This window comes from Oxyura jamaicensis, chromosome 12 (genome assembly GCF_011077185.1).
Source record: "Oxyura jamaicensis isolate SHBP4307 breed ruddy duck chromosome 12, BPBGC_Ojam_1.0, whole genome shotgun sequence".
Taxonomy (NCBI): domain Eukaryota; kingdom Metazoa; phylum Chordata; class Aves; order Anseriformes; family Anatidae; genus Oxyura; species Oxyura jamaicensis.
The window spans coordinates 11,226,852-11,250,141 of record NC_048904.1 but is presented as its reverse complement, the minus strand read 5'-3'; the positions used below and the strand labels follow the sequence as shown (position 1 = coordinate 11,250,141).

General features: G+C 44.0%; 1 long non-coding RNA gene across 1 annotated transcript; it reads right to left on the bottom strand.

Moving 5' to 3' along the window:
- Positions 1 to 209: 209 nt before the first annotated feature.
- On the bottom strand, positions 210 to 9,124 carry LOC118173472. The gene is made up of 2 exons (XR_004754217.1): positions 9,016 to 9,124; positions 210 to 3,732 (listed from the first exon to the last, which is right to left on the bottom strand). It is a non-coding gene; the product is annotated as an uncharacterized LOC118173472 (long non-coding RNA).
- Between the last annotated feature and the right edge of the window lie 14,166 nt (positions 9,125 to 23,290).

The window sequence follows — 23,290 nt, the reverse complement described above, 5'->3', positions numbered from 1 at the left end:
ATTGCATTTCAGGGCCAAAATATCACCTGCTGTAAAGCAGCAGTTGCACTCGAGTTGCTGCAAATAAGGCACTTTAGAACAGGTGAAGGTCTGGCCCACAGCAACCACTTTTAGTTCTCTATTGCTCAGAAGGAGCTCAATCATTTTCTGGATCATTTGGAAGCTGGGTGAACGGAGACTCACAAATGCTCCTATCAAAACTCCCCAAGCCAGCTTCTTTTATCTGATTTCCCTCTCATCCCCCTTTATAAGAAAAATCTCATCAATCGAACTATTACACTGAAATGTTAGCATTTTAAGTGCATTTTCTATGTATGGACAGAGTCAGCACACACATCCAGCACATAAAAAATTGATAATTCCACATTTTGAAAAGAGATATCAAAAGGCATAATTTAATATGTTCTCATTGAAAAAATCATGAACTGCACATTCCTGAGTACCATATATTCAACAATCTTAATTACTGAAGCTATTTCGATTTGGAAGATAATTTTCACAACTTGAAGGGTTAGAAAGAGGTGGTGGGTTGTTCTTTTTCCTGATGTGTTTTGATTTTCAGTGAAGGCCAAGTCTTCCGATTCCTTGGAAAATGAGAACCTGATCTGCCATCCTGCAAGACCACCACTGAACTTCAGATTGGACCCTGAAAGTGGTGTTTGTCTTGATCATCTCTTAAACTGAAGTACAACTGAATTAAGATATTGCACTGGAAAATGTCTGGCAGAACCAAATTTCTTGGGCGGTTGGGTTTGTGAGTGGTTGGTGGATCTCACAAGCTGGTGGTTCGCCTGTTCATGCTTTCACACTTGTGAAAGGAACGAAGGAGGAACAAAGTTGTGGCAGTTTGGGGAATTCCCCATACAGCTCAGATGGGTCTGCAGACATCAATCCAGTAGAAGCAGAATGACGAGTGCTCAGTGCTCATCTGGGACAGAAGGCCTTTGCTTTTTGTGTATATATTAGGACAGATCAGAGCAGAGGGATATGACATTATTTCATAACCTGTATTTTAAGCTGACCTGCTCCATTACTGAGATGTTGTGCTGTGGAAATGGACAGGAACGTGGTGATGTGTTCATGTTAGAGCCTGGTGGACAATCACTTCCTAACAGGAGGGCACGTAGGTCTAAGGGAATATGCTGAAAAATATGCAAATGAATGTAGATGTATGCAAATATACGATCTACATTTCCCCCACCTTCTTTTGCAGAGGATATTAGTAGGTATGTAAAGATCTAAAATTATCCAATTGAGAGCAATGCTGAGAGAGCGATAGGAGATGCATGTACCCCAAAGTTTGAACGAATGTACACTAAAATCTCTCCTCCCACCCATCCCTAATAAAGAGATTAATCACTTTCTCCCTCCTACTGCAGGAAAACCTAAAATAATAAACACTTAATTGGGCAGGGGGCAGTGAAACCAGTGGCTTGCTGCTGAAATGGAAGGAGTTGGCAAACCTAATGGCAGAGCTCCTTTCACTTGCTTTTTTCCCTTGTAATTTGGAAATTCAGTGACAGAAGGATGATTTTCAAGATAACTCATCTCTGGATTGCTGAAACAGACACACAGAATTTGACATTTTGAACAAAACAATACTTCATCGAGACAAGTAATACAGCAACTATGTGATCACAGTGTGGGGTTTCTCTTCCTCCTATATGAGATATTTTTCCTCCCTGCTCTGAACAGCAAACCAAAATGTTCTGCACCTTCAGAATTAAGCAGTGGTGGATTTGGGTAATGCCTTCTGTGTAGGGAATAAAGCATCATCACCTCATTAAAAAAAAAATAAATAAATAAACCAAAGCCAAGTATGTAGCTATCCATGGTGAGAAACACTCGTAGTTGGTGTTTGGGTCTAAGATGAGGTAGACCTCCATCCAAACCTAGAATGAAGGTGGCTCTGGCTGTTAGTGAGCCCCCAAACACTTCGGATTAACGAGCTCGGATCTGTATCACACCAGTTTCGCTGCTTGTAACAGGCTGAAATAAGACAGAATGCCTAAACAGCTCCGAGGTGTGGATCTGGATTAAGAGATAACAGGTTCTCCACTGCAGTTTGCATTGGCTCAGAGAAGTAGAAGGTGTCTTTGCCCAAACCATCCAACCCTCCACAGCTGTCTGAGCACAGCTGGCAATCCCACAAGCAAAGATATCCTTGAATATAAATATTTTCTTTCCTGCATTAGTTGGGCTGCAGCTACTGAAAGCTCCTGAAATCACACCCAATTAGGGACCAGCCGTGCAGCAACAGGTAAAAAAAATTGATGGTGCAAGACCAGGGCAAAAGGAATTAGTGACATGGGTCAGAGAGATGGGGGGTGGGGGGGGGTGCACCTCCAAAGCCTCAGGGCTGGCTGAAGCCCAGGGAAGGCTCAGAGAGCCCTTTGACCCTAAGTGCTCCTCCTCTGCCTCCCCCAGCCGGAGCAGCACCGCTTTGCAGAGCCTAGAGGGGAGGATCCCTCTGGAGGGGCGGCCTGCAGCTCTCTCCCCAGCTTTGCTCTTTAGGTCCAGGAAGAGCCCGAGGAGAGGTGGCCACAGGGTGTCACTCGCACCCCATCGCTGAGCCTCTGCGCTGCTCCCCGAGCCCCTCCAGCACAGCCCGGGGCAGGCTGGGGGCAGCGGTGGGCACCGTGCTCGTATTTACACTCCCGACCATGCAAACACAAGCCCTCGATGCCGCTGGACAGGAATCGCCACCCTTTTTTGCAGCACTTTAATAGGATGCTGCCAAAGTCTTCGACCTGTTTGTTCCTTCTCTATCCGCTGCAGTTAAAAGTCTGCTGGGAAATGAATGACCGCGGTGCGGACACCAGCAGGTCTGCAGGGGGGTGCACGTGGCAGCAGAAGGAAAGGAGGATCAAATAAAGAGAGATTTGCAATAATCCGCACTATTTAACATTTGCGCATTTCAAACCACCTTACAGGCTTTGTTTCCAAACATCTTTTAATAGGACGACGGAGTTAGTACCAAGACTTTTTTTGTTTGGTTTAGTCTCTTTTTGTTTCTTCTCTCAGCCCCACATGATTTTTCCTTTGGACAAATATCTCTGAACATTTGGTTTTAAGAACAATTCTTATTAAGGTCTATCTAGCAGTCTAGCTGTCACAGGCATTTTCTGTATCTACAAGCACATTGTCAACTGTCTGAGATTTTCTAGCTTGAAAGCCTTACATTTGGAGCTGGCACCCTCTGGCACGTAAGCCAGGTGGCCTCAGGCAAGCTGATTCAGCACATGGCTTCTGCCCCTGCCTGCAGAACTTGGCCAGCTGCAGGATTTGTGCCTTGCTGAAGCAACCACGATTTCAAATGGGTGTTTCTTCTTGACCTGGGAAAGAGGAAATGGGCAAGAAGCGCAGGCACTGAGCTTTCCCCTTCTCACTGCTTTTTCTGCATGAGTTACATCTCGCCTGCCTCAGGCATAATCCCTCCTGCTGGGTCCATAATTTGCCCATTTGTGTCAATTTACAGGTTAAAAAGAAGGGTTCAAGTCCTGCTGCTGCTGGGTCTCCAGACAGCTTGGGTGGAACTTTCCACTTGGATGTTCACAGTGTTTGGGGATACAGGTAAAGGACATGCTTCCTTCTTGGCTTGCTGTCCTCCAAGGTTCATTGTAAGAGCACTTGGTCTCATTATCTCATTCTCCCTTTGCTCCTGGGAGCTCTTTAAGTGTGAAGAGACGGTTGCTTGCCTTCTTTTCATCTAGAAAGCATCAGCATGGTCCACTGAAAAGAAAAAATGAGAAGAGCCTTATCCCTCCCTTCTAATACCTTAGCTGGCTCAGCAATTCTGTATTGTTTCTTATTTTCCTCCCTTAGTGTTATGTAAACCTCTGTTAAAAAAAAGACCTGCTATTTAATAGTAATAACTTTCCAGCAAAATGTATCGATGCAATCTTTGAACTAATCTTCTAGGTTTCTCTTCACATTTCATGAAAATTTACTAGAAACATAGTCTCTGCAGAACACCGAGGAAATGGCACAAATGTCCTTACTGCACTGCCCTCCCTCCCTGCTGATGTAACACTGATTTATTGGTTACATCAGCATCTAGAGAACCAAATGAGGAAAGCCATCAAATGCATATTCCTTTTGCATAAATCTGTTTCCTACCATGTTTCCTTAAGCTACTCTATAATTTGTATGCTTTTGCTGGGGGCAGAGGTGCCATTTAGCTTTGTACCATGTGTGTATCTGACAAAAGCAACAGCGCTGGAAACTTTTCTTTCTTGAGAGCAAGGGCCCTGTCCTGGTGAGCCCCTTTGTGCCCCTTTCCTTTGCTTCTCTAGGTCCTCCTGACCCATCAGAGTGGGAGATCATATCTGTTAAGAGCATATGGAGTCATTCCACATCACTAAGTTAACCTGGAAATGGGAGCTGGCAGTGACTGTTATGTATTACCACTTGACAGAGGGTTGGCTGCCTGTCAAATTTGTCTGTAGAGTCTCCCTGCACAGGCATGTGTGTCCCCATTGCAAAATTCAGCTTCCCAAATGACATCAACTGTGCCTTCTCTGCAGGAGCTGAATTAGCCCTAGAGACTCCCTCATCCATCAAAAGCTGTAGACAAGTCATGCTAGGAAACCAGCAGCACGAGGGAATTGTGTTTTCTGAGTCCCGCTTGTTTCATGGATAGGTCAAGACCTCCAATCACCAGGGTCAATCTAATTAGAGAACATACTTAATGAAACCCTGTGAATGTTCATTATTGGACAGAGCACTGCAAGGTGTGCAGCAGGAGTACAAGAGCATGAACAGAGGCTACCAGATGAGGCCAACGTGTTCAAATATCCTTACCATGGGCACAGTTGCTGTGATTGCCCCTGCAGTTTTCCAGCCATCATCAGTATTTCAGAGGCAACCAGTATTTGGGAGTCTAATCATGCCAGCAATTAGCACAGAATATAGATGTGGGCTGCTAGAAGGCAACTCTTTTCAGTCAGTTTGTGAGATTAACAGAGGGGAAGGGCACTGAAACTCCAGATCTTAAAATATTTGGCGGTCTTAATTCTCAGCTGGCTTCAGCTCCAGTCGTTTCGAAAAAGCCAGCTTCTTCTTTAGCACAAATGTCTTCCAGGACTTCCGGCTCTTTTGTTTCATTGAAACTTCCAGTTGTAGAGACCATCAATCCTGCAGTTCTGGAAGCACTCACCAAGTCTTCCAGCCCAACCTGACTTGCCTTGGAGCATGGTTCACCTTGAAGCATCCTAACACTGCTCCAGGTTCCCAAGAGGGCACCTGCTTTCCAAAGACAGTATCTCCCCTTGGTATTTCTAAGCATGGTGCTGTTCCTTACTGAGCAAACAGCAAGAAAGCAAAATAGAAACAAGGGAAAATATGACACCCTCTGCTAATAAATGCAAAACGATGGAAAACAATTTTGCCAACTAGGCAACTCAAATTAGACTTCTATCTCAGAGGAATATGGTCGATTTGTAGCTCTTATTACAGTGTAATGCTATTTCCCTAAAAGTTTGTGTGCGCATTTTAATGAATTCATAAAACCCGGACTGTAAAAGCCCCATGGGGGAAACCTGGCAGCTCTTTAATTCAGCATTAAAGCTCAACTGATGTCAATTGAATTGATTTCGGTGCATAGAAATTGCATTCGTTGAATGAAAACTTTAGCCCTTGCCATTCCCCCTTTTAAAGCTCACTGTAATACAATTGGCTCCTTGAGTCAGGTTCAATTACATGTTGAAAGTTTATAATCTGGTGTGCTGAATGGAGGCTGTGAAATCAAGAGAGAAAACCTAGCTAACCTGATTAAACCTTATACCACAGCCATCCTGGGGCCAGTGAATCCTTATTGTAGCACAGGGAAACAGCTCCTCTCCAGGTATGCAATGCGCCCTGATTGCAGCCCAAGATTTTACTCTGGTAACAACCACAGTGACCTCAGTGTCTCTAATGGGAGCTCAGAGCTCTGACCTAATTTTAAAGTTTCCCTCTTTTAACCTGGGGAGATCTTTAAATCAAAATAGGATTTGTGAAGGGAAGGCAAAGATCCAGGGGTTTTGCCAGGTACGGATTCTCTTTTTGTGCTAGGCACACGTGTTAGGGTATGATCCCACAAAGGGCAATTTTCAGTCAAGTTTCATGTGGGCTTATAATCCTTTGCTTTTGCTACTAGCCTAGGCAAACACCGGTAATTTCCCAGTTTTTGACCCAAACAAAGTGAAAGCCAGGAAATTTTTACTTGTTGGGAAGCCATAGTTGTTTCCACAAACTCCACCTTAGTCTGCAGTAGATGCTGCTAACTTCTGCAGATATTTCAGCAGATGCAATCTACAACAGGGCCCATATTTTGGATTTTATTTTCAGAATTACTCCCTGTTCTCCCATGAACATAGTGGAAATCTGATGAAAGTGGCCTTCGTTCACATTGTTCTGTCGAGGGTCAGATTAACATTAGCCATTCTCTTTTTCCAGTGTTTCTAGTACTCCTAATGCTCTTTCACTACTCCCAGAACCAAAAGCGAATGACAATATATTGCACGACCTTCCCACTGTTAAAAAAAAAAAAAAATCAAGCAGGCTTTTTCTGTGTTTCCACTTTCAGTAGAGGATTGTTTTATGCTAACCTGAGACAATGTCACTGTCACTCAGCATGGAGCTCCCTTCCAAAATCTCCTTCAGGTTTTTTTGGTCATATGCAAAGAATTATTCCTAGTAATAACAGTGAGCATCAGACTGGTGCATTACAGCCAGCAGCCGCAACGTTTATTACAGCCACAGATCCTCACACACCCATCTGAGACAAGTGTTATAATCCTGCTTTATAGATGGAGAGAGTGAGCAATAGAGATGTTCAGTGACATGGGAGGAGTTAGCCAATTTTCTGACCACCAGCCCTGTGCTGTGGCCTCAGCTCAGTTCCTCCCTAAGGCAGGTGAGGCATGCCTGAGCCCCTGAGTCTGAAGTTTTGGATGAAACAGCTTTCCTTAATTTGATGCCTCAACCTGTAGTTTAAACCTGTGTCACCACTGGAAGTCCCTTAGCCAGTCTGGGGCTGCCTGTGGTCACTGTAATAACACCAGCCCAGAGAAACCTTAATCCTTTAGTGAAGAATAACTGCAGCTCTCTGCTTTTATTTCATCTGCTGATCTAAGGGAAAAAGCTCATCCCCTTCACAGCTGTTGAAGGTAGGTCAAGGACAAGGCATTTCACTGTGTTTGGGTTAGAAAGAGCTTCTGGAGAGATGCTTGCTCTCTGTGGTGCACAAGCAAAGCCCTTGGGGTTTGTGCCAAATGACCAGGCAGCCACAGTGCAGGCTCCTCACAACACCCACCACAGGGACCCTCCATCAGTACTGGGCTGGGATCTTTCCCCACTGTCCATGAGATCACCTATTCCCAGTCCAATAAATCTTCTTCAAATCCCACCTTGGAAAAAATACCCAAGCCTGTCTTCAGCAATGCCTTAAGAACTGAGGTAATTACAGGGTCACATCCACTTTTCTTTGAGCAGTTCTGTGTATACTACACCTTCCACAGTGGGACAAAGGCTGCCAAACACATGGAAGGTATTTAAGAAACAGTCACAGATGATAATTAGTATAAATGATACAGAAGCAAAAAAAAAAAAACACAACCAAAAAAACAGACTCTAGGGGCTTTGAAAAGCAACCAATAGTTTTGGGCACAGCATCACAGAAGGACTAACATCCCAGAGGCCCAAGCAATCTCTCTGGAAACACAACAGACCAATACAACAGCAAACTTTTCTTGAAGTTCAGTTTTTATTTTCCTTTGCATATTTTCAGCTTCTTCAGTCTAGTGCCATGTCCCACAGACTCACCAAGCAGCCCTTAGCAGGATTTCACTTTCCCATTATTAGCTTTAGCATGCATGCTCTCTTACCGCCATGATTTACAGAGCCTGGTAGAGCTTTGCAGGCCTGAATAAGTAAGGGGAGTAGAAGATGACTATCAAGCATGCAGAGGGTTAATTGCTCCACAGCCACATGCCTGATAATCAGTGTCCCCAAGTCCCTCCAACCATCTTCTCCCAAAAGACAGAGCTGCTCTGATAAGCTTTGGGTGGAGAGAAGCAGCAAAAGAAAAAAGAAAGGCTAATGTTCCACTTCAAAGTGAATCCCCATTTCCCAACCCAAATAGCAGGGAGAAAATGTCCTCAGTGTAGCTCATGTGCTTATCACTTTACAGCCACAACATACTCCACTTCGTTGGGCTTGCCAGGCAACATGGCTGAGATGTAAATTGTTAAGAAGAAAGGAACAGCAGAAGGACTTCTCCCCCCTCCTCTTTCTTTTTTTTTTTTGCTGTATCATCAACTTTAGGCACCCAGCAAAAATAGCCGTGAAATATGGAAATGTCTTGTTCATAGCACAGTGATTTTTAAAGGCTTCTGCTGTGCAAATGCAGCTGAGATAGGCTTCTATAGTCTCGTCATCTTCCACTGTAACAGCGCTTCCTCACTATTTCACTGAATAAGCAGATACAACGGGAAACTATTCACCAAACTAAAACAACATCAAAAGCCCATTAAAGTTCTGATTTAAACTCTCCAAAAAGGATGGAAATTCACAGCAAAATAACAGACAGCCAAACTCTGTCTGCAGCTAGCCATCACCCTTAACACTATCTAACTCTGCTGGCATATTGGATGCCTGGTACTCAGCTGTGATTTTCTAGATGTTAGTGAGTTTAAACCAAACTCTTAATGGCCTTTTCAGCGCTGCTCCTTCTTAAACAACCTGAAGCTTTCTTTCTTTCTCTCTTTTCTTTTCACATCTGTTTAGCAGTACACAGGCAGAGCAGGAGGCTAAGAGCATCCCATTGCAGGAACAAAAGAATAGTTTGCAGGGCCAGAAGGGGCACTCTGCAGGCAGCATCAGTGATGCCCTCTGTCTTGCTTTTCCCTGCATGGGCCAGAGGTGAGGCCCCACTCTGCAACCCATTTACTGCCTGCTCTGCTACATTGAACCTTGCTCTGGTGGGTGCTCTTGCCAAGAACTTGTAATCTTCCCCCCTTGCCCTGACCTTACCTTGCTGAGACTCTCCTGTAGCAGTCCAAAGTATCTCCTGTATCAAAGTATCACCCTCAGAGCAAATGAGAGGCTAAAGGCACTATACTCATCTGCAGGCAAATTAATACCAGGGAAATAAGGTGTGGCTATAAATTAATTAAACCTCATTAAGTCCTGAGTTGATGTGACCATTTGTAACTGAAGTTGAAGTCACCTGTGATGGTAAATAGGTGAAGACCCTCTCAATGTTTAACGAGGAGATCTGTGTAAATGGGTTGTGCAGGTTCATCAGGTTACTTCTTGTTGACATCAAGATTATCTTCAGGGAACTTCCTTGCTGGTGCAATCCTGCAATTGTTTCTCCATATCCTTACAGCTTTGCTGCTGCTCTACCCATGGAACAAGCACCCCTGATGCACTGATCCAATGTGTTGAGCTAAACCAGCATAAAAATGATTTTTATTTTTATTTTTTTTCTTTCCTGGTGATTTGTGTTCCTCAGTCAGTTCACTAGGTGTCTGCCCAAGGATAAGCAGGAGCAGGTTGGAAGAGCAGGCCCAGGGCAGGGTCAGCTGCCTTGGAGCAGCACCCTGTTGTACCCAGGTGGTCTGTTAGGCTGGCAGCAGGTTAGGGTTTTAAGTTGGCTTATTGAAAAGCTGTTCCTGAGGTCCTGTTTCTTGTGGGCCTCTAGATGCTTTACAGATTCTATCAATGCATTTAACCAACTCAAACTAAAAATCAAGAAACTATATTACCAAAGCTAACCTGTTATTGATCACTGTAAACTACCAAATGCAGCTGTCAAGTCAAAATCAAATCAGTAAGGAAATTTCAGTATGAGACTGGAGTTGCATTGCTATATTAAGCAAATCATCAACTACACAGCAGAAATAACCCGTCCTTAGAAACTCCCCAAAGAATCTGAGAAACTGGTTGTATATACAGTATAGAAATGGGGAATTTGACTTCATGCCTAGCTGTGTCTGCTGCTATTCCCTTGCTCTGCTAGGACTAAAAAAAGGCAGGCTTTGAATCCAAGCAATTTTGAATCTGAAACAAGGGCAGGTAACGAAGACCAAATAAGCTTTATTTCCATCTGGTATCCAAAGGCAGAAAGAAGCTGTAGTTTTGATTCCAGTAGGGGCATGGAAAAACTTGCATGACTTCAAGATCTCCCAGTTGGAATAAGAAACCAAAAGTCTCAGATGTAGTTAGCTGTGTCTCCATTCCTCTTGTGCATCTTCTGTACTACAGTTTGACATCTCTAAATATCCTTGCTGTCTGCAGAGACAGCAGGCTATTTTGTGCTTCATTCACTGTATGCTGTCAAAAAAAGAGAAATCCCTGCCCTGTGGGCTCTGTCCTAGAGGATTTTATTTTGCTGCTCTCAGTCTAAAGCAAAGCCCGTATCCGTCTCCACTCTGCAGATTTCCTGCAGGGTCCAGCGCCTTCTCTTTTGCCTGTCACTGCTCGCCCTGCTGGCAGGGGATCCTGGCTGCCTGCATCCCCATCCCTCTGAGCACAGCCACAAAAAGAGAAGAGCCTTGTACATACTACATCCATCATCATTCCTCCCAGCAGAAAATTTTCGGAAGAGACATTAGCGTCACCACAGTCTCTGTCCTGTTGACCTGCCTCTGTAAGGCTGGGATGGGAAGGAGAAGGGGAAAGCTGTGCTCTGAGGACAGCTCGCCCCTTTTTCAATGGGTTTTCTGTGTGAAATCCAGTGCTACATGCAGCGTGCATTAGTATTGTAAATCCTTATAAATGTCTGATAAAAGAATCAGCCTGTCAAATAAATGAAAGTCTCCATATGCTAGATATGGAAATGCAATCTGAAATCCTTTTAAAGAGAACCTGATAAATAGTGGGAATGCAGGGCATCAGCAGAGATAGAGCTCAGATCCCCCTGCTGCCTTTAATGTGATCTCCAGGAGAATCTTAATAAGAAAGGTCATTGGACTCAAAGGCCACCAAGGTGTCCTTTCTTGAGGCGAGGGCAGTGGTAACACAGGCTTGCTGGCTGGCTCTGTGGTGGCATTAGAAGACCCCACAATACAACTGTAGAATGGATTTTGCCAGCTATAATCACTTTGCCCATGACTTTTATGCTCCAGAGACACCTTTGTAATGTGTCTCTGGCCATAACACTTGTGTCTGATGTTAGATATGGCCTTAGTAAGATGTGTAAATAAATGGAGAGAGCCCAGGACAGGAGGCCTGGAGCTGCACCTTTTCCAGCTCGTGCCACATCTCCCATGAAATGTTTTGCATATGCTACAATAGGCAATAAAATGGGCTGCTTTTTATTAAGATGTTTGGCAGGTGGCATCACAAAAGATGAGGCATGATTTGCAGCTTGGTCCATGTCCAACTCCTCTGAACTCTGCTGGATCGGCCACTTGCTGTGATGAACATCCCCACATCCTTCCCAGGAGCTCTCTGGTCTGAGGGATGCAGTCACAGCCCTGGTTTGATCCTGCCCGGCGAACAGCTGGGGCAGTTGTGCTGCTGGAACAGGACAGAAGCCAAAAGAAAGCAGAAGGGGGGCCCAAATTAAAACTGCACTTGGGATGTGAATGAGGAAATAAAGCAAGAATTGGGGTGTTGTGGCTTGGATGAGATGCAAAGGACATGAAAATAAACTTTCATTATGAGAAACTTTAGTGATCTTCTTGTAGCAGCTGATTTCTTTAAATTATTTTTTGTCTAAATGTTTCAGCTGAGTTTACTTTTAAGACTTGTTTTGGGACCACTCTGTAGTTATATCCTGCTTCGTCCCTTGGCTGATGTGCCTTGTGATCCTGACCATTTCTTCTTCTGCCTCTCTTCTTCTGCCTTTTGCTCATATGTGCCCTTTTAAGCTCAGTTTTCTCTCTCTTTTCTTGCCTTCCTCCTGGCTGTATTCCCTCTGCCTTCCCAGGGAACCTCCTGATATCAGCACCACACTGCCCCAGCAGATCAGCATGCTAACCCTCAGGGCTGAAGGGAGACCTCAGCTACTCTGTCCCTCAGACTACATGGTGGAAGCCCACTTTCTTGGGGCATTTCCTACAAATGTCTTACATCCTTCATGACAGAGACTCTGCAGCCCTTGAAGGTAGCCTGCTCCAATGCTCAAATATCTGCAGCTTTACCTAAATCAGTGTCTAGTGGACATAACCGCATCCAACTGATCAGATCATGCCTTTCACTTTCTTCCCAAGGCCTTGTGTCTCTGCAATGTGGTATTTTCTCTTTAGCAGAAGAATTCCTCAGGACAGGCAGCTCAATGTGACATTTTGGACCATGTTGCAGAACCTCCAAGTCCTTGCAGGCTCTGAGGAGGACAATAATGCCGTTTTCTTGTGGATTTTGAAACTGGGCCAGGTGCTCAGTCAGAGCAAATCCCAGAGATGTCAGAGTTCTCTGCAGAGGAAATTTAAAAAAATGTAATGTCCTTTCAGGTAATTCAAAACAGTTCACTTTTAACAAACAGAGATGTCATGCCTCAATTTGACTTGATTTTGTGTTGTATTTATAGCACATAATATAATGAAAAAAATAAATTGAAAGTCATTTCAAAATGAAAACCAAAAATGTTTCACTTCCAAAATGTTGAAACAGGGCATTTCAACCATTTCAAAATGATGCTTTCAATCTCTCCTTTTTTTTCCTTCCTGAGCTAAGAAACGCATTCAAAACATTGAAGAACTTTTTCAGTTTCTACAAATTGACATTTTCCAATGAAATTCACATATCTGTAAAGGTTGTTGTTTTTCTTTTTTCTTTCTTTTTTTTTTTTTTTTAAATCCAAGAATCTTAAACATTAATTTGTTGTTAGGCCTCAGAGCACTTCTGAGTGGTAGTTAAGTGTTATGATCCTCATTTTGCAGAAAGGGAATCTGACTCATAAAGAAACATAAAATGCAATTGAGTTCCCACTTACTTCAGTGGAAGAATTGATGTGCCCAAGGTCAAAGAGAAAGTCAATAGCAGAGCTGGGGAAAAGAAAGAGGAGTTTTGAAACCAGCACCTTTCCTGCAGCCACCAGACAGCCTTCCCTTTGCAGAGCGATCCAAACCCAAAGACAACAGTGACGACTCTCAGCCCCATTCTCAAGCTGGAAGACAAAATGGAAGTGGCTCCAAACCTGGGAAGAGACTCAGATCTTCCTTCAAAAATACATTTGAAGCCATGACTCAGCCTCATTCCGTCCCTCACAGCCATCAGGCTGCTTGGGTCAGATCCCATTTGTTTTCTGTGTAGTAAAAAACTCCTATCAACTTCCACAGGAGGTGGACCAAGCCCTTTGAACTCTTGTGGTTTAACTTGTGGTTATTAGTTTCTGCAGCACACCAGCCTTTCTTCTCTGTTCATGCCTCAGGAATAAAGAATAGAACAAAGCTGTCAGAAGGTAGTCACATTTTATTGCAATGCTGAATAACTCGTTTCTGGATTAACTTTGAAATTTATAGAGCTAAAATATAGAATGTACCTGGCATTGGAAAACAATATATTAGCGTGTGCAGCTGCTGCACACAGGGTTTTAAGATATCGTCTTGTCAGTCCCTACATGCTACTGTGCCTTGCGGGCATAGCAGTAAATCTCTTCCAATGCTGGATTTGTGCATGTTGTGTGTGGTGACACAAATCCACGCAACCTGTCTGTGCCCTCACCTCTCCGTCCATGCTGGAAACCATCCCACAAACCACCTAGCACTTGCTTCTCTGCCAGATGCCAACTGTGCAAGCTGCTTTCCCTATCCAAAGGAGGGCTTGTGGATGCTAATGCCACGTCCTGCAGAGGCAGTGCAGGGAGGTAAGCATCAACAGATAAAGAGGGAGGAGAATAGTTTTTCCTGCCCCCTCCTCTTTGTGATCCTGTGCATTTCTGTGACTTTCACAGCCCTGCACCATTTCCTTTCCACCCAGTGCTGTGCAGATGGCGCTCAGGTGGCAGCGCAGCCCTCCTGCATTTACCTTTGCTCCAGCGCTTAAATTGGTCACGGGTTGCTGCAGCAAAGACACGTTTTATGTTCTCCCTCCCCCCACCCCCATCATTTGGATTCATATAATCAAGTGACTTGCAGCTGAAATTGCTCATAGAAAAATAATTTTAAATTGGTTCATTAATGCTCATTTACGCAGAATTCTTAAATATGATAAGAACATGAGAGCAAAAGAGAATGGATCTGAATGAGAGTAGGAGGATGTTGAAAGCAACTTTCCTGTAATTGTGAAGTCTTGTGTCTAAATATGTGTAGACAATGTGAAAAGTCAATTTAAGAAGATAGGATACATACAACCACAGCAAGGGAGGGGATTTCTTAGAGAATGCAGATGTCCTGCAGCTTAAGCTTTTTGTTTCCTGGGGCGGTACAGGGTTTTGATTTGTTACAAAACTCAAGTAACACCATGACAGGCACTAGCAGCAGCCTGAAAATGGAGAAATGGGCTCAGAATGGAGCACTTCATAAATAGGTTCATGATGCACACTCCTGTCACTGTCTGGCAACAGGAGAGGACAAAATATCATGGGGTCAGCTCTCCAGGCAATGGAGCTGTGCTGAACTCCACCAGCTGAGGATCTGCGTATCACAGCAAGTCAGGGGGTTGGTGCTAATGTACATCACCAAGGGATTTGGCCCTGGACTTACATCAGGTGTTGGCCATTGCAGCAGCTGAGAGGTGAGCTGCCATATCAAGAGCCCACCCAGCCAAGCTTCTCTCTCCTTCCATATCAGAATTAACCAGTGATCCAACAAGTGCTGAATACTTTCCCTGGTAGCAGCCATGTAGTCCCTGGGAGGATTTAAACTCCTGAAATGCATCCAATTGTACAGCATCTTAACAAAGAGGTCCTCTGGCAATTACTTCCTGAGTTAGCCACTGATCAACTTACACCGTGAAGCATGAGGATTGATGGCTCTTGTAATTTTATTTAATAAAGATCAATTTAAATAGTCTGCCTTAAAAACAAAAAGAAGGTTAATGAAGGTAGAGTCTTAAATTATATAGATCACAGCTCTGATTTTCATGCTAACAGAAAACAGATCAATGGCAACTGTGCAGTATAATTGGAAATGTAAGAAAACTGAAAACAGCCATACTGTGGAAAAGTAATAAATACTGCTGGCAGACCAGAATGGGGGCTATCAGAGGAGGATAATACTGAAGAGAGAAAGATGAACAAAAGTCTTGCCAGAGAAGAGGCAGGAGAGGTCAGGCTGCAATTCAATCAATAGGAAGCACGGGCTCTTCTGTATTACTTTGCCAAGTCATATCAGGAGTTGCGGTGCACCAGAGTCCACAGCAGACCGGATTCACCATCCAGAGTGGTGAGCCTCTGAAAATAAGCACACACATATCTTCTAGTACCACCTGAGCATAATTATGTTCCAAGGACTGAAAGCCAGCCAGCAGCAGCAGGGACTGGGAGGAGAGGCAGAGCAGTGCACGCCGGGGAGCTACACCAGCATGAAGGGGGCAAATGTACAACTGGTAGATGTCAAAGGGGTTCAGAGCTCGCCAAGCTGCAGCTATACTTTGGCAGGCAGTTACCACCACACCGCCTGATCCCAGGTAAATATTGCTGCATGCAGCTAATGAAGGGGCTCATTAGCAGTCTGGGCAGCCATTGATCAGACTTGCACACTTAGGTTGGGAACCGCGTGTGCGTTTGGGTCTGTGCAAGGCTTCTTCCTCTTGAAGGATGTGGCCGTAATAGTTTAAGCCATCCTACGCTCAGAAATCCAGGAACATTGCTGGTTAATTGCTAGTAAAAGGAGCCTTCTTTCTGTCTCAGAAACTGGGCATTGCTGATTTTTCTGGCTTGTAGAGAGCTGTTTCCGAACTGAACTGTAACATTTGTTACAGTTGGTCTTCGGAGAGCTTGGAGAAATCCTTTAAAGTCTTGTCAAAGCCATCTATGAGACAGAGATGGTTGTTCCATCTTTGTGTTAACAGACACCTAAATAAATGCATTCATGAAATGAAAAATGATTATCTTTATCAAGGGGATCACTGGAGTGCCACATACTATGGTGTTTCTTACTTTTTGGGACTAAGCGATAAATCAGCATGGGCAAACTTCAAAAGGCTGATTGCTTAGAAGAGCTTAGCATGTGGTATGGCAATCTCCCAGACCTCAAGGCAAGAAATAGCATGGGATCAAACCCTCTTATTAGTATTTCAGCATACACAGCCAAAACCTGACGGCGTGAAAATAAAGCAGACTCTAATGCTCAATCACAGATTTTCTGATCACAGTAATCATTCATAGTTTAAGTTTAGACATAATATTTGAGTTAGTTCTCATTTTAGCTAGAGTAAATGTTCAAAAACTCCTCTTTTTCATGCATACAACAACAGTCTTGCTCCTTAACCCTTATTAGGGAATGCCAGAGTTAGGGTCCCACTGCAAATGGATACCTATGCAAGGGATTTGTTTTTTTCTCAGCGTCTTTCTTGACCATTTCTGAATCGTGCAGCATGAAAAACATGTGGTTCTCACAGCTCTGCAGTCCCCTAGTATCTGTTGCATGTTAACCATCTGTAACATCCCCTATTACCCTGCATGAGAGGTAGCCAAACTTGAAATACAATTAAATGTGTGCTAGTTGCATCAGTCTACCACAGCTGCAGAAATACTGCTTCATCTTTTTACTGGTTATGGAAGTTGATTAAGAATGCAGATGTTTCCAAAGTACTGAGACAAGCTCGAAATGCAGCTGCCTTTGGATCCTGACTCTGCCATTTCTCACTGTTCAAGGGCTGTCCAGACTTTAGTTTTGGGATGTAAACTTCATCAGAAGATCCTGCTTTTTTGAAAAACGAAAAACAAAACAAACAAACAAAAAATAGGTCCACATCTGAGATGATGGAGATTTGGGCTTTCTCCTCCTTTCTTGCTCTAATCAAATCCTTTAAAGTGTTTTTCTTCCCCTGGTTTTAGTTTTAAAAGCCACAATCCCCTAAATTGTATACAAGCAACCTAGAAATGTCTCCCGAGTCTTTGTAGTCAGGAGAAAGAAGTGAGCATGTGTCTGCTGTAGTCAACAACTAGAATTGCACTGAGTGCTGGTGAAAACTATAGAAAATGAGGGAAATGCCTTCTGCTTGCTTCAGCCACTAACAAAGGGCTCTGCATTGTATCACGTTCCCTTGCCAGAACAGTCCTGTTATTATCTGCTGGTTATTTTCACAACTGCTAGGCAGTTGGGTGAGTTTTTCAGGAAACAAAATTTAAGTGTGTAGCCACAAGAGGACTTTGCCTTGCTTTACTTGATTCATCTGAAGTTACCTATCTGCACCAAATCTTGACACCAACACAGTGTTTTAGTGAACACCTCAGAGTGCTGTTCCTCTCTAAAAGGGTACCCAAGAAGGATGATATTCATATCCTTAAATGAAAAAAAATAAATGCACATCGACAGGCACACATAGATATTCCTATAGATATGAGGTATTCTACCACTTTTCTTGGCAGAATGGTATGGTCTAAAAGATTTATTTGAGCTCTGCTGGCTAGACTTCTCTCATACCTGAATAAATCAATGGGAATAAGTGCATTAAAGTGAAAGGAGTTATTCCAGTGCTAAGCAGTGCAAAAGTGGTACAAGCCAGCTCTCTCTAATACATCTCTGTCTTTTATCCAAAAGTTATATATTCTTATATGGGTAAATCCTAATGGCTTTAATCCTTTCTGACTTCCAGAGCTGCACACTTCAGCAGTCCTGCCTGGGGAAGCGGTGACCAGGGGATTCAGGATTTGAGCTGCCAGGCAGAAGTCCCACTCCTCAGTCTCTATGTGCCTCTTTATTTCTGTGTGCTGCTGCCACTTGTGCCCTCTCACAGCATCCAAAAAATTTCCTATTATTTCTCCTTGGCATTTATTCTTTTCCAATACTGGCAGATGGTCATACGCCACTTTCTACCCCTCTGTTTTCTCCTCCTATACGTCTCTGCTTGTTGGCACAACTTCTCCATCGTGTCTTGGAAACTTTCAGTGTTTAACTTTTGCAGCATGTCACCTGGTTTTGTCCCTTCCGAGCCATAAAAGGAAATGATTGCTTGGAGAGGCAGAGCTACGTTTAATCTTTCCAGAGTTTATCATGGTTTGGTGGATGTAGTGAAAAAACTCTCTGTGTGGAGGAGGGCTGTCTTTCAACACATCCATTTGCCAGGAAAAGGAATATGGCAGTTGGGCTTCTGAAAGAAAAAAAAAAAAAAAAAAAAAAGGAGGAGGAGGAAAAGAAACTAATTAGCTGTGCAAGTCAGCTCTGAAAGAATAAATAAAGAAATAAAGGAGTTAACACTCATGTGCATTTTAAACCTGAAGCTGCTTCCCTGCTCTTTCATGTATGTATCTAATAATGCATAAATCCTGTGCTCGTAGGTTTCTGATTTGTGCTGACATAGAGATGACCCCAGCTTATTCTTTGCCATCTCTCAGAGGGCGTTTTTCCCCCTCCTGCTTCCCCTTGCTCTCTGTTCAGGCCTGGGGCTGTTCCTCACTTGCTCTGTTCTCCTGCTACCCCGAGCCCTGTGGAGCTGGCGGAGGGAGGAGGGGAACAACATCTCTCCACTAGCCATGTCCTGGCCCAGGAAACCCCGCAAAAACAACCCTGGAGCATGCTAAAGCCCAGTGGAATAGAGAAACACAAAGCTTTCAAATTAGGACATTTGGGTCCCTCTAATCCGCATCCTCTCATGCTCGCAAATATTGGATTGCCTAAAAAATTTACAGGGCCAGTCCCTCCTGAAAGACGCCTCTCCATTATATTTCCCTCTGTTAATAATCAGCTGGCCTGGGAGATTGTTCAGTGTTTGCAATGCAGTGATAAGTGCATATTCTGGACAAACAGAGCTTGTTAAGGAAGACTTTTAGGTCTTCTTGCTGGCCTCGTTGCTAGGAAACTGGAAAAGCTACAGTAAAGCTGCTTGAGTGTGGTGGAGTCTATTGCTGGCAATCAGTGTCACTTGCCCTAGGTGATAGCCCGCAGCCTTTTAAAATACTGAAACATGCCCTGGTGCCATCACGTTCATCCTGGAGACGTCGTGAGGGCCTGCAGTTAATTAAGCAGCCTGTGTTTTCCCGATGCAAATACCACCAGCATGTAAAAGGCACTGGGGAAATGCTTAGGATGGCATAGGTTGTATGAATTGCTGGCCTGGCTCATTAAAAGTCAAAGTTGATCAAGGTGTGAGCTTGCAGCAGGGTGGTAGGAAACCTTTGGGAGTTTCTGCAATACACAGCCCCCTGTGGCTGAGTTTGGTTCCCAGCTGGAGCCTGAGAAGAAATTCTGAGCAGGGTGGGAGCTTTCCTCACTCGGGGTGGCCATGCTCGCCCTTTAAACATCTCTGGGCCCTTCCCTGTAGGATACATATATGCCTTGATCTTATTAGAACAATTATTCTTAGGCCAAATAAAGCCCCAGCATAATTCCGATTAACAGGACCCTCACGGTGTCTTGTGGCACTGGCTGTGTGTGAGGACACGGGGACGTGAGCTTCAGTGGGTCTCTGGGAGGACACCAGAGGAAACAAAGCAAACTGAGGAAAATCTCCAATGGGATGGACAGCCGGCAGCCTGCAGGACACCTACATGATGGACCACACACTCCTGGGCCTGGCACAGCCCTCAGGGAGGGAGATGTTACGGGGTGGCAGTGGAGCCTTTGGCACCATCTGAAACACCAGGTATTGGCAGCTTTGTCACAGAGCTCTTCTCGTCCTCTAGGCAGATCTGCTTTCCTGAAAAGTGAACAAAGGTATTTTTCGTTGTAACTTTTCCATCTCCATGGAAACCTTCTGTAGGAAAATGCTGCATGAGGATTTTGGGGGAGGAAAGTTTTGCAGAGGGACTAACTTTTTGGCTAAATATTGTATTTATAGGTTACTAGATTTACAGCTAGAGGAGACCATGAAGACATCCAGGCTATACACCAATATTCAAAAACTGTTATCCAGCTACAGCCAGATACCCTGTCTTCACGGCAAAGACTTGTGCTAGGCTGAGGACACCACTGGTCTTGATACAGGAACTGTGCTGGCTTCAGAGTCTATCCCTTCCAATGTCTGAAAAGGTACATCACAGCTATTACTGACCTACTCCATTTATTTGCCTAAAATTTAGGTTATGGCTGTATTTTCCTTTCTGGTCTTTCTTTAATACCTCAAACTCCCCAGGACTTTCTCTTCAAAGGAGCTGTCAAACTGCTCTGAAGTGCTCTTTTGTCTGCTAAGCAAGACAGAAATACAGCAGAAAATAGAAGCCCACGGTTTCCACATGGAAGATCAGGCTTTTTTTCCTAACTAATTACAGTGCCTGAAATTGTTAACGAATTACCTTTTTTTTAGAAATTTGGGAACTTTATTATAGGTATTCATATGAGCAAAGAATTTCTTTCCTGCATCAAGTCCACAATGTGTGATCTTACTAGGCAGTGATTTCTGGCCATTTGTACAGTGTGGATCCTGTCTACTTTCCAGAAGGGGTCTCTGGACCCCCCATCCCCACCCCAACGCATGTAAACCACAGCTCAGCACCCCAGGAATAGAGGAAAAAAGCCATGCAAAGCTGATGGCAGTCCTTCTGATGGTGGAGAACACAGCATAGCTAGCAGCAGTAGACTTTCACGTTGGGTCTTTCCCCATCGTCGTGGGGTGAAGCACCCCCACACCTGCCTGCCTTCCCTCCACGGCTGCGGCCAGCACGCTCAGAGCTTGGCAGCACAAGCTCTCCTTCCTGTTTCTTGAATGAAATTAAGGCTTTATTGCTTGTTCTGAGGAAATGAAAACAAAACACAGGTGCCACACAGTAAAAGGAGATATGAGGAGGGAAAGTGTGGGATTCAAGGGTGTAATAAATGTGTTTACAGTTGTGCTGTCTGCTCCTAGGACTGGGTATCGACAGAGACATAGCACAAGGGGAGGAGGGGGGGAGATTAAGATGATACCAAATACTGAAGGGATACCAGCTTCCCACTAAAAGGTACTCGACTGTGGTTAAGCAGAGCGAGGGATGCAAATTGAAGTGCTTTGTATACTCAGACTCAAGCTCATGAAAGTGTAATAGACCTTTCTGTCATCTTCCAGGCAACATCATTGATTGTCTAGAGAAAAGTTTCTTCTGTCAAGGTCAGGCAAATCTTGGAAGAAGTTGTGTCTAAAGGCTTGCATGGGAGGGACCAAATGCCTTGATCCTATGAGGATCTTGCACAGCCAGAAGGACAAGGGTGCAAGTTAGAGACTATGAAGACACCATCTACTTTCCTGTTGGAAGCAGTAGCTTCAAATCTGCCCCCTTGCCACCATCCTGAGCCACAAGACAAGAAAGAGCAATGCCTGCCCAGGTGACAGGTACCTTGTGGGGATTTGTGTGCCCTTGTCCTCATGCAAACCAGCAGAGCCATTCCCTTTCCCCAGTAGCCACTGAGCAGGTGGAAGCGGGTGGTTGTGCAGCAGAGCTCTCAGCATCACAGCTCACATTTCCCCTACATGCCCTGTTCTGCTCAGCAGTTTTCCCATGAACTTATCTGAGCAGCACTCCATGCTTTGTGCTATGAAGATCAAAGACGAGGTGTCCTGAATAAAAAGCTCACAGTTACCATGAGGCCTATCTCTCAACATGCTGGGAATAGAAATGTGGCAATCAGACTTCAGGATGAAATCATATTGGACATGCTGGCTTAATCTCTAAAATATTAAATTGTAAGGAAAGAATTACAGCTAAAAAGCATTTTAAATTTTAGAAAGCTGCTCTGACCCATGCTGGATCAGGAAAGAGAAGGAAAATGGGAAAAAATCCCAAACCTGTGGGATGCAAACAATTATAGCCAGCTGGGTTAGAAAAAAAATCCATCATCAAATAAACAGACTCCTGCTCCTGTACTGTGATGCACAACTGTATTTGAAAAGGAAAGGCTGACTTTGGTTTATTTCAATTCTCGGGATCAGATTATTTGCTATTTGCAAATATCTGGATGTTATTTGCAAATATCCCCAAAGCTTCATGTATTTTATCTTACTTCATACATTCAACTCACAATCATGTTTAGGTGGGATATGGTGCAGTACTGAGCTAGCTGCTGGTATACCTTTATTTAGCCAGGCCATCAGAGAAAAGAAACAATAGTCTGTAGATAGCCAGCTGCAGAAGATGAATTATAAGCAGGAAAAATAACCAAGAAACAAGCAATTTGTGGGTTCCTTGCTGGAAGACATTTGCAATTCAATGAATATTTTCTAATGTACATCCAAGAGCAGTGATTCTCACTCTTCTGTTCCATGGGTTGCAAAAACACCCTAAAAGTTTTGAAAAACTGTATTATTCCCATACCATAATAAAGAGAAAGAGGAGGACTGGGATGATAAAGACAAGGACAATGAATGTTGTCACACCTGATGGCACACCTTGAAGGTCTTCATTAACACAAAAGCATGGCACACTGCAGTAGCAATGTTTGAACTGCACCTCGACTATGTGGCAAAACTATCAAAATCAGAAATGAAAGAGACCCCTTGCCTGCTTCGCTTATCAGTGAAAGTTTGCTGCTTCCATTGTTCAGTGTTGTGTCAAGCACTAAAAGCCTGTAAATGTTAGCGTTTCTCGGCTTTCAACTATTCAACATGCTCATTATTCTGGCAGGGTCGTGGGTGTGTACAGATGTCACATCCAGAAAGATTTTTTTCCTGAGATGCTTATAAATCATGTAAACACTGTCACGTTGCAGGTGAAGGAATAAGGTCTCTTTACCACAAGCTTAACCCTGGCCAAGGAGGTGATGGGCTGATCTTGTAGGAAGAGGGCACTTAAGAGCAGTGACAAGTGCAGTGATTGGAGTCTTTACATTTGGTTTCCCGTCCTTTCTCACTTTTTCATGGACTCTGATTTCTGATGGCAGGATGATTTACCCTGCTTGTCCCACAGGACCACCATGCCTCTTTGCTGATGCCCACCGTAGCAGTCCATGGCCTCAGCCCAACTGCTTACCCATGAAAACGGCACCACCAGGTTCCTCACCGAGAGGAGGCTGTACCAGAGAAACTCAGCGAGGCTCAGCAGGAAACTAAGTTTATTAGCAAGAAGCAGGAAGCATCATATGTATGGCTATCTCTACACTCGTAGTACCTGGAGGGAACATTATCACTTATCAGGCTAATATTTCACTGCAGTCTTCCCTTCATAGGCTCTTGCTTCCTTCTCCTAGAACAATAGCCTAAAAAAGCTAACAGGCAACTGGATAAATATGCCAAAAATGTTTATAATTTGGATGGATTTTTGAGATTTTCTAACCAGCTTCATGAG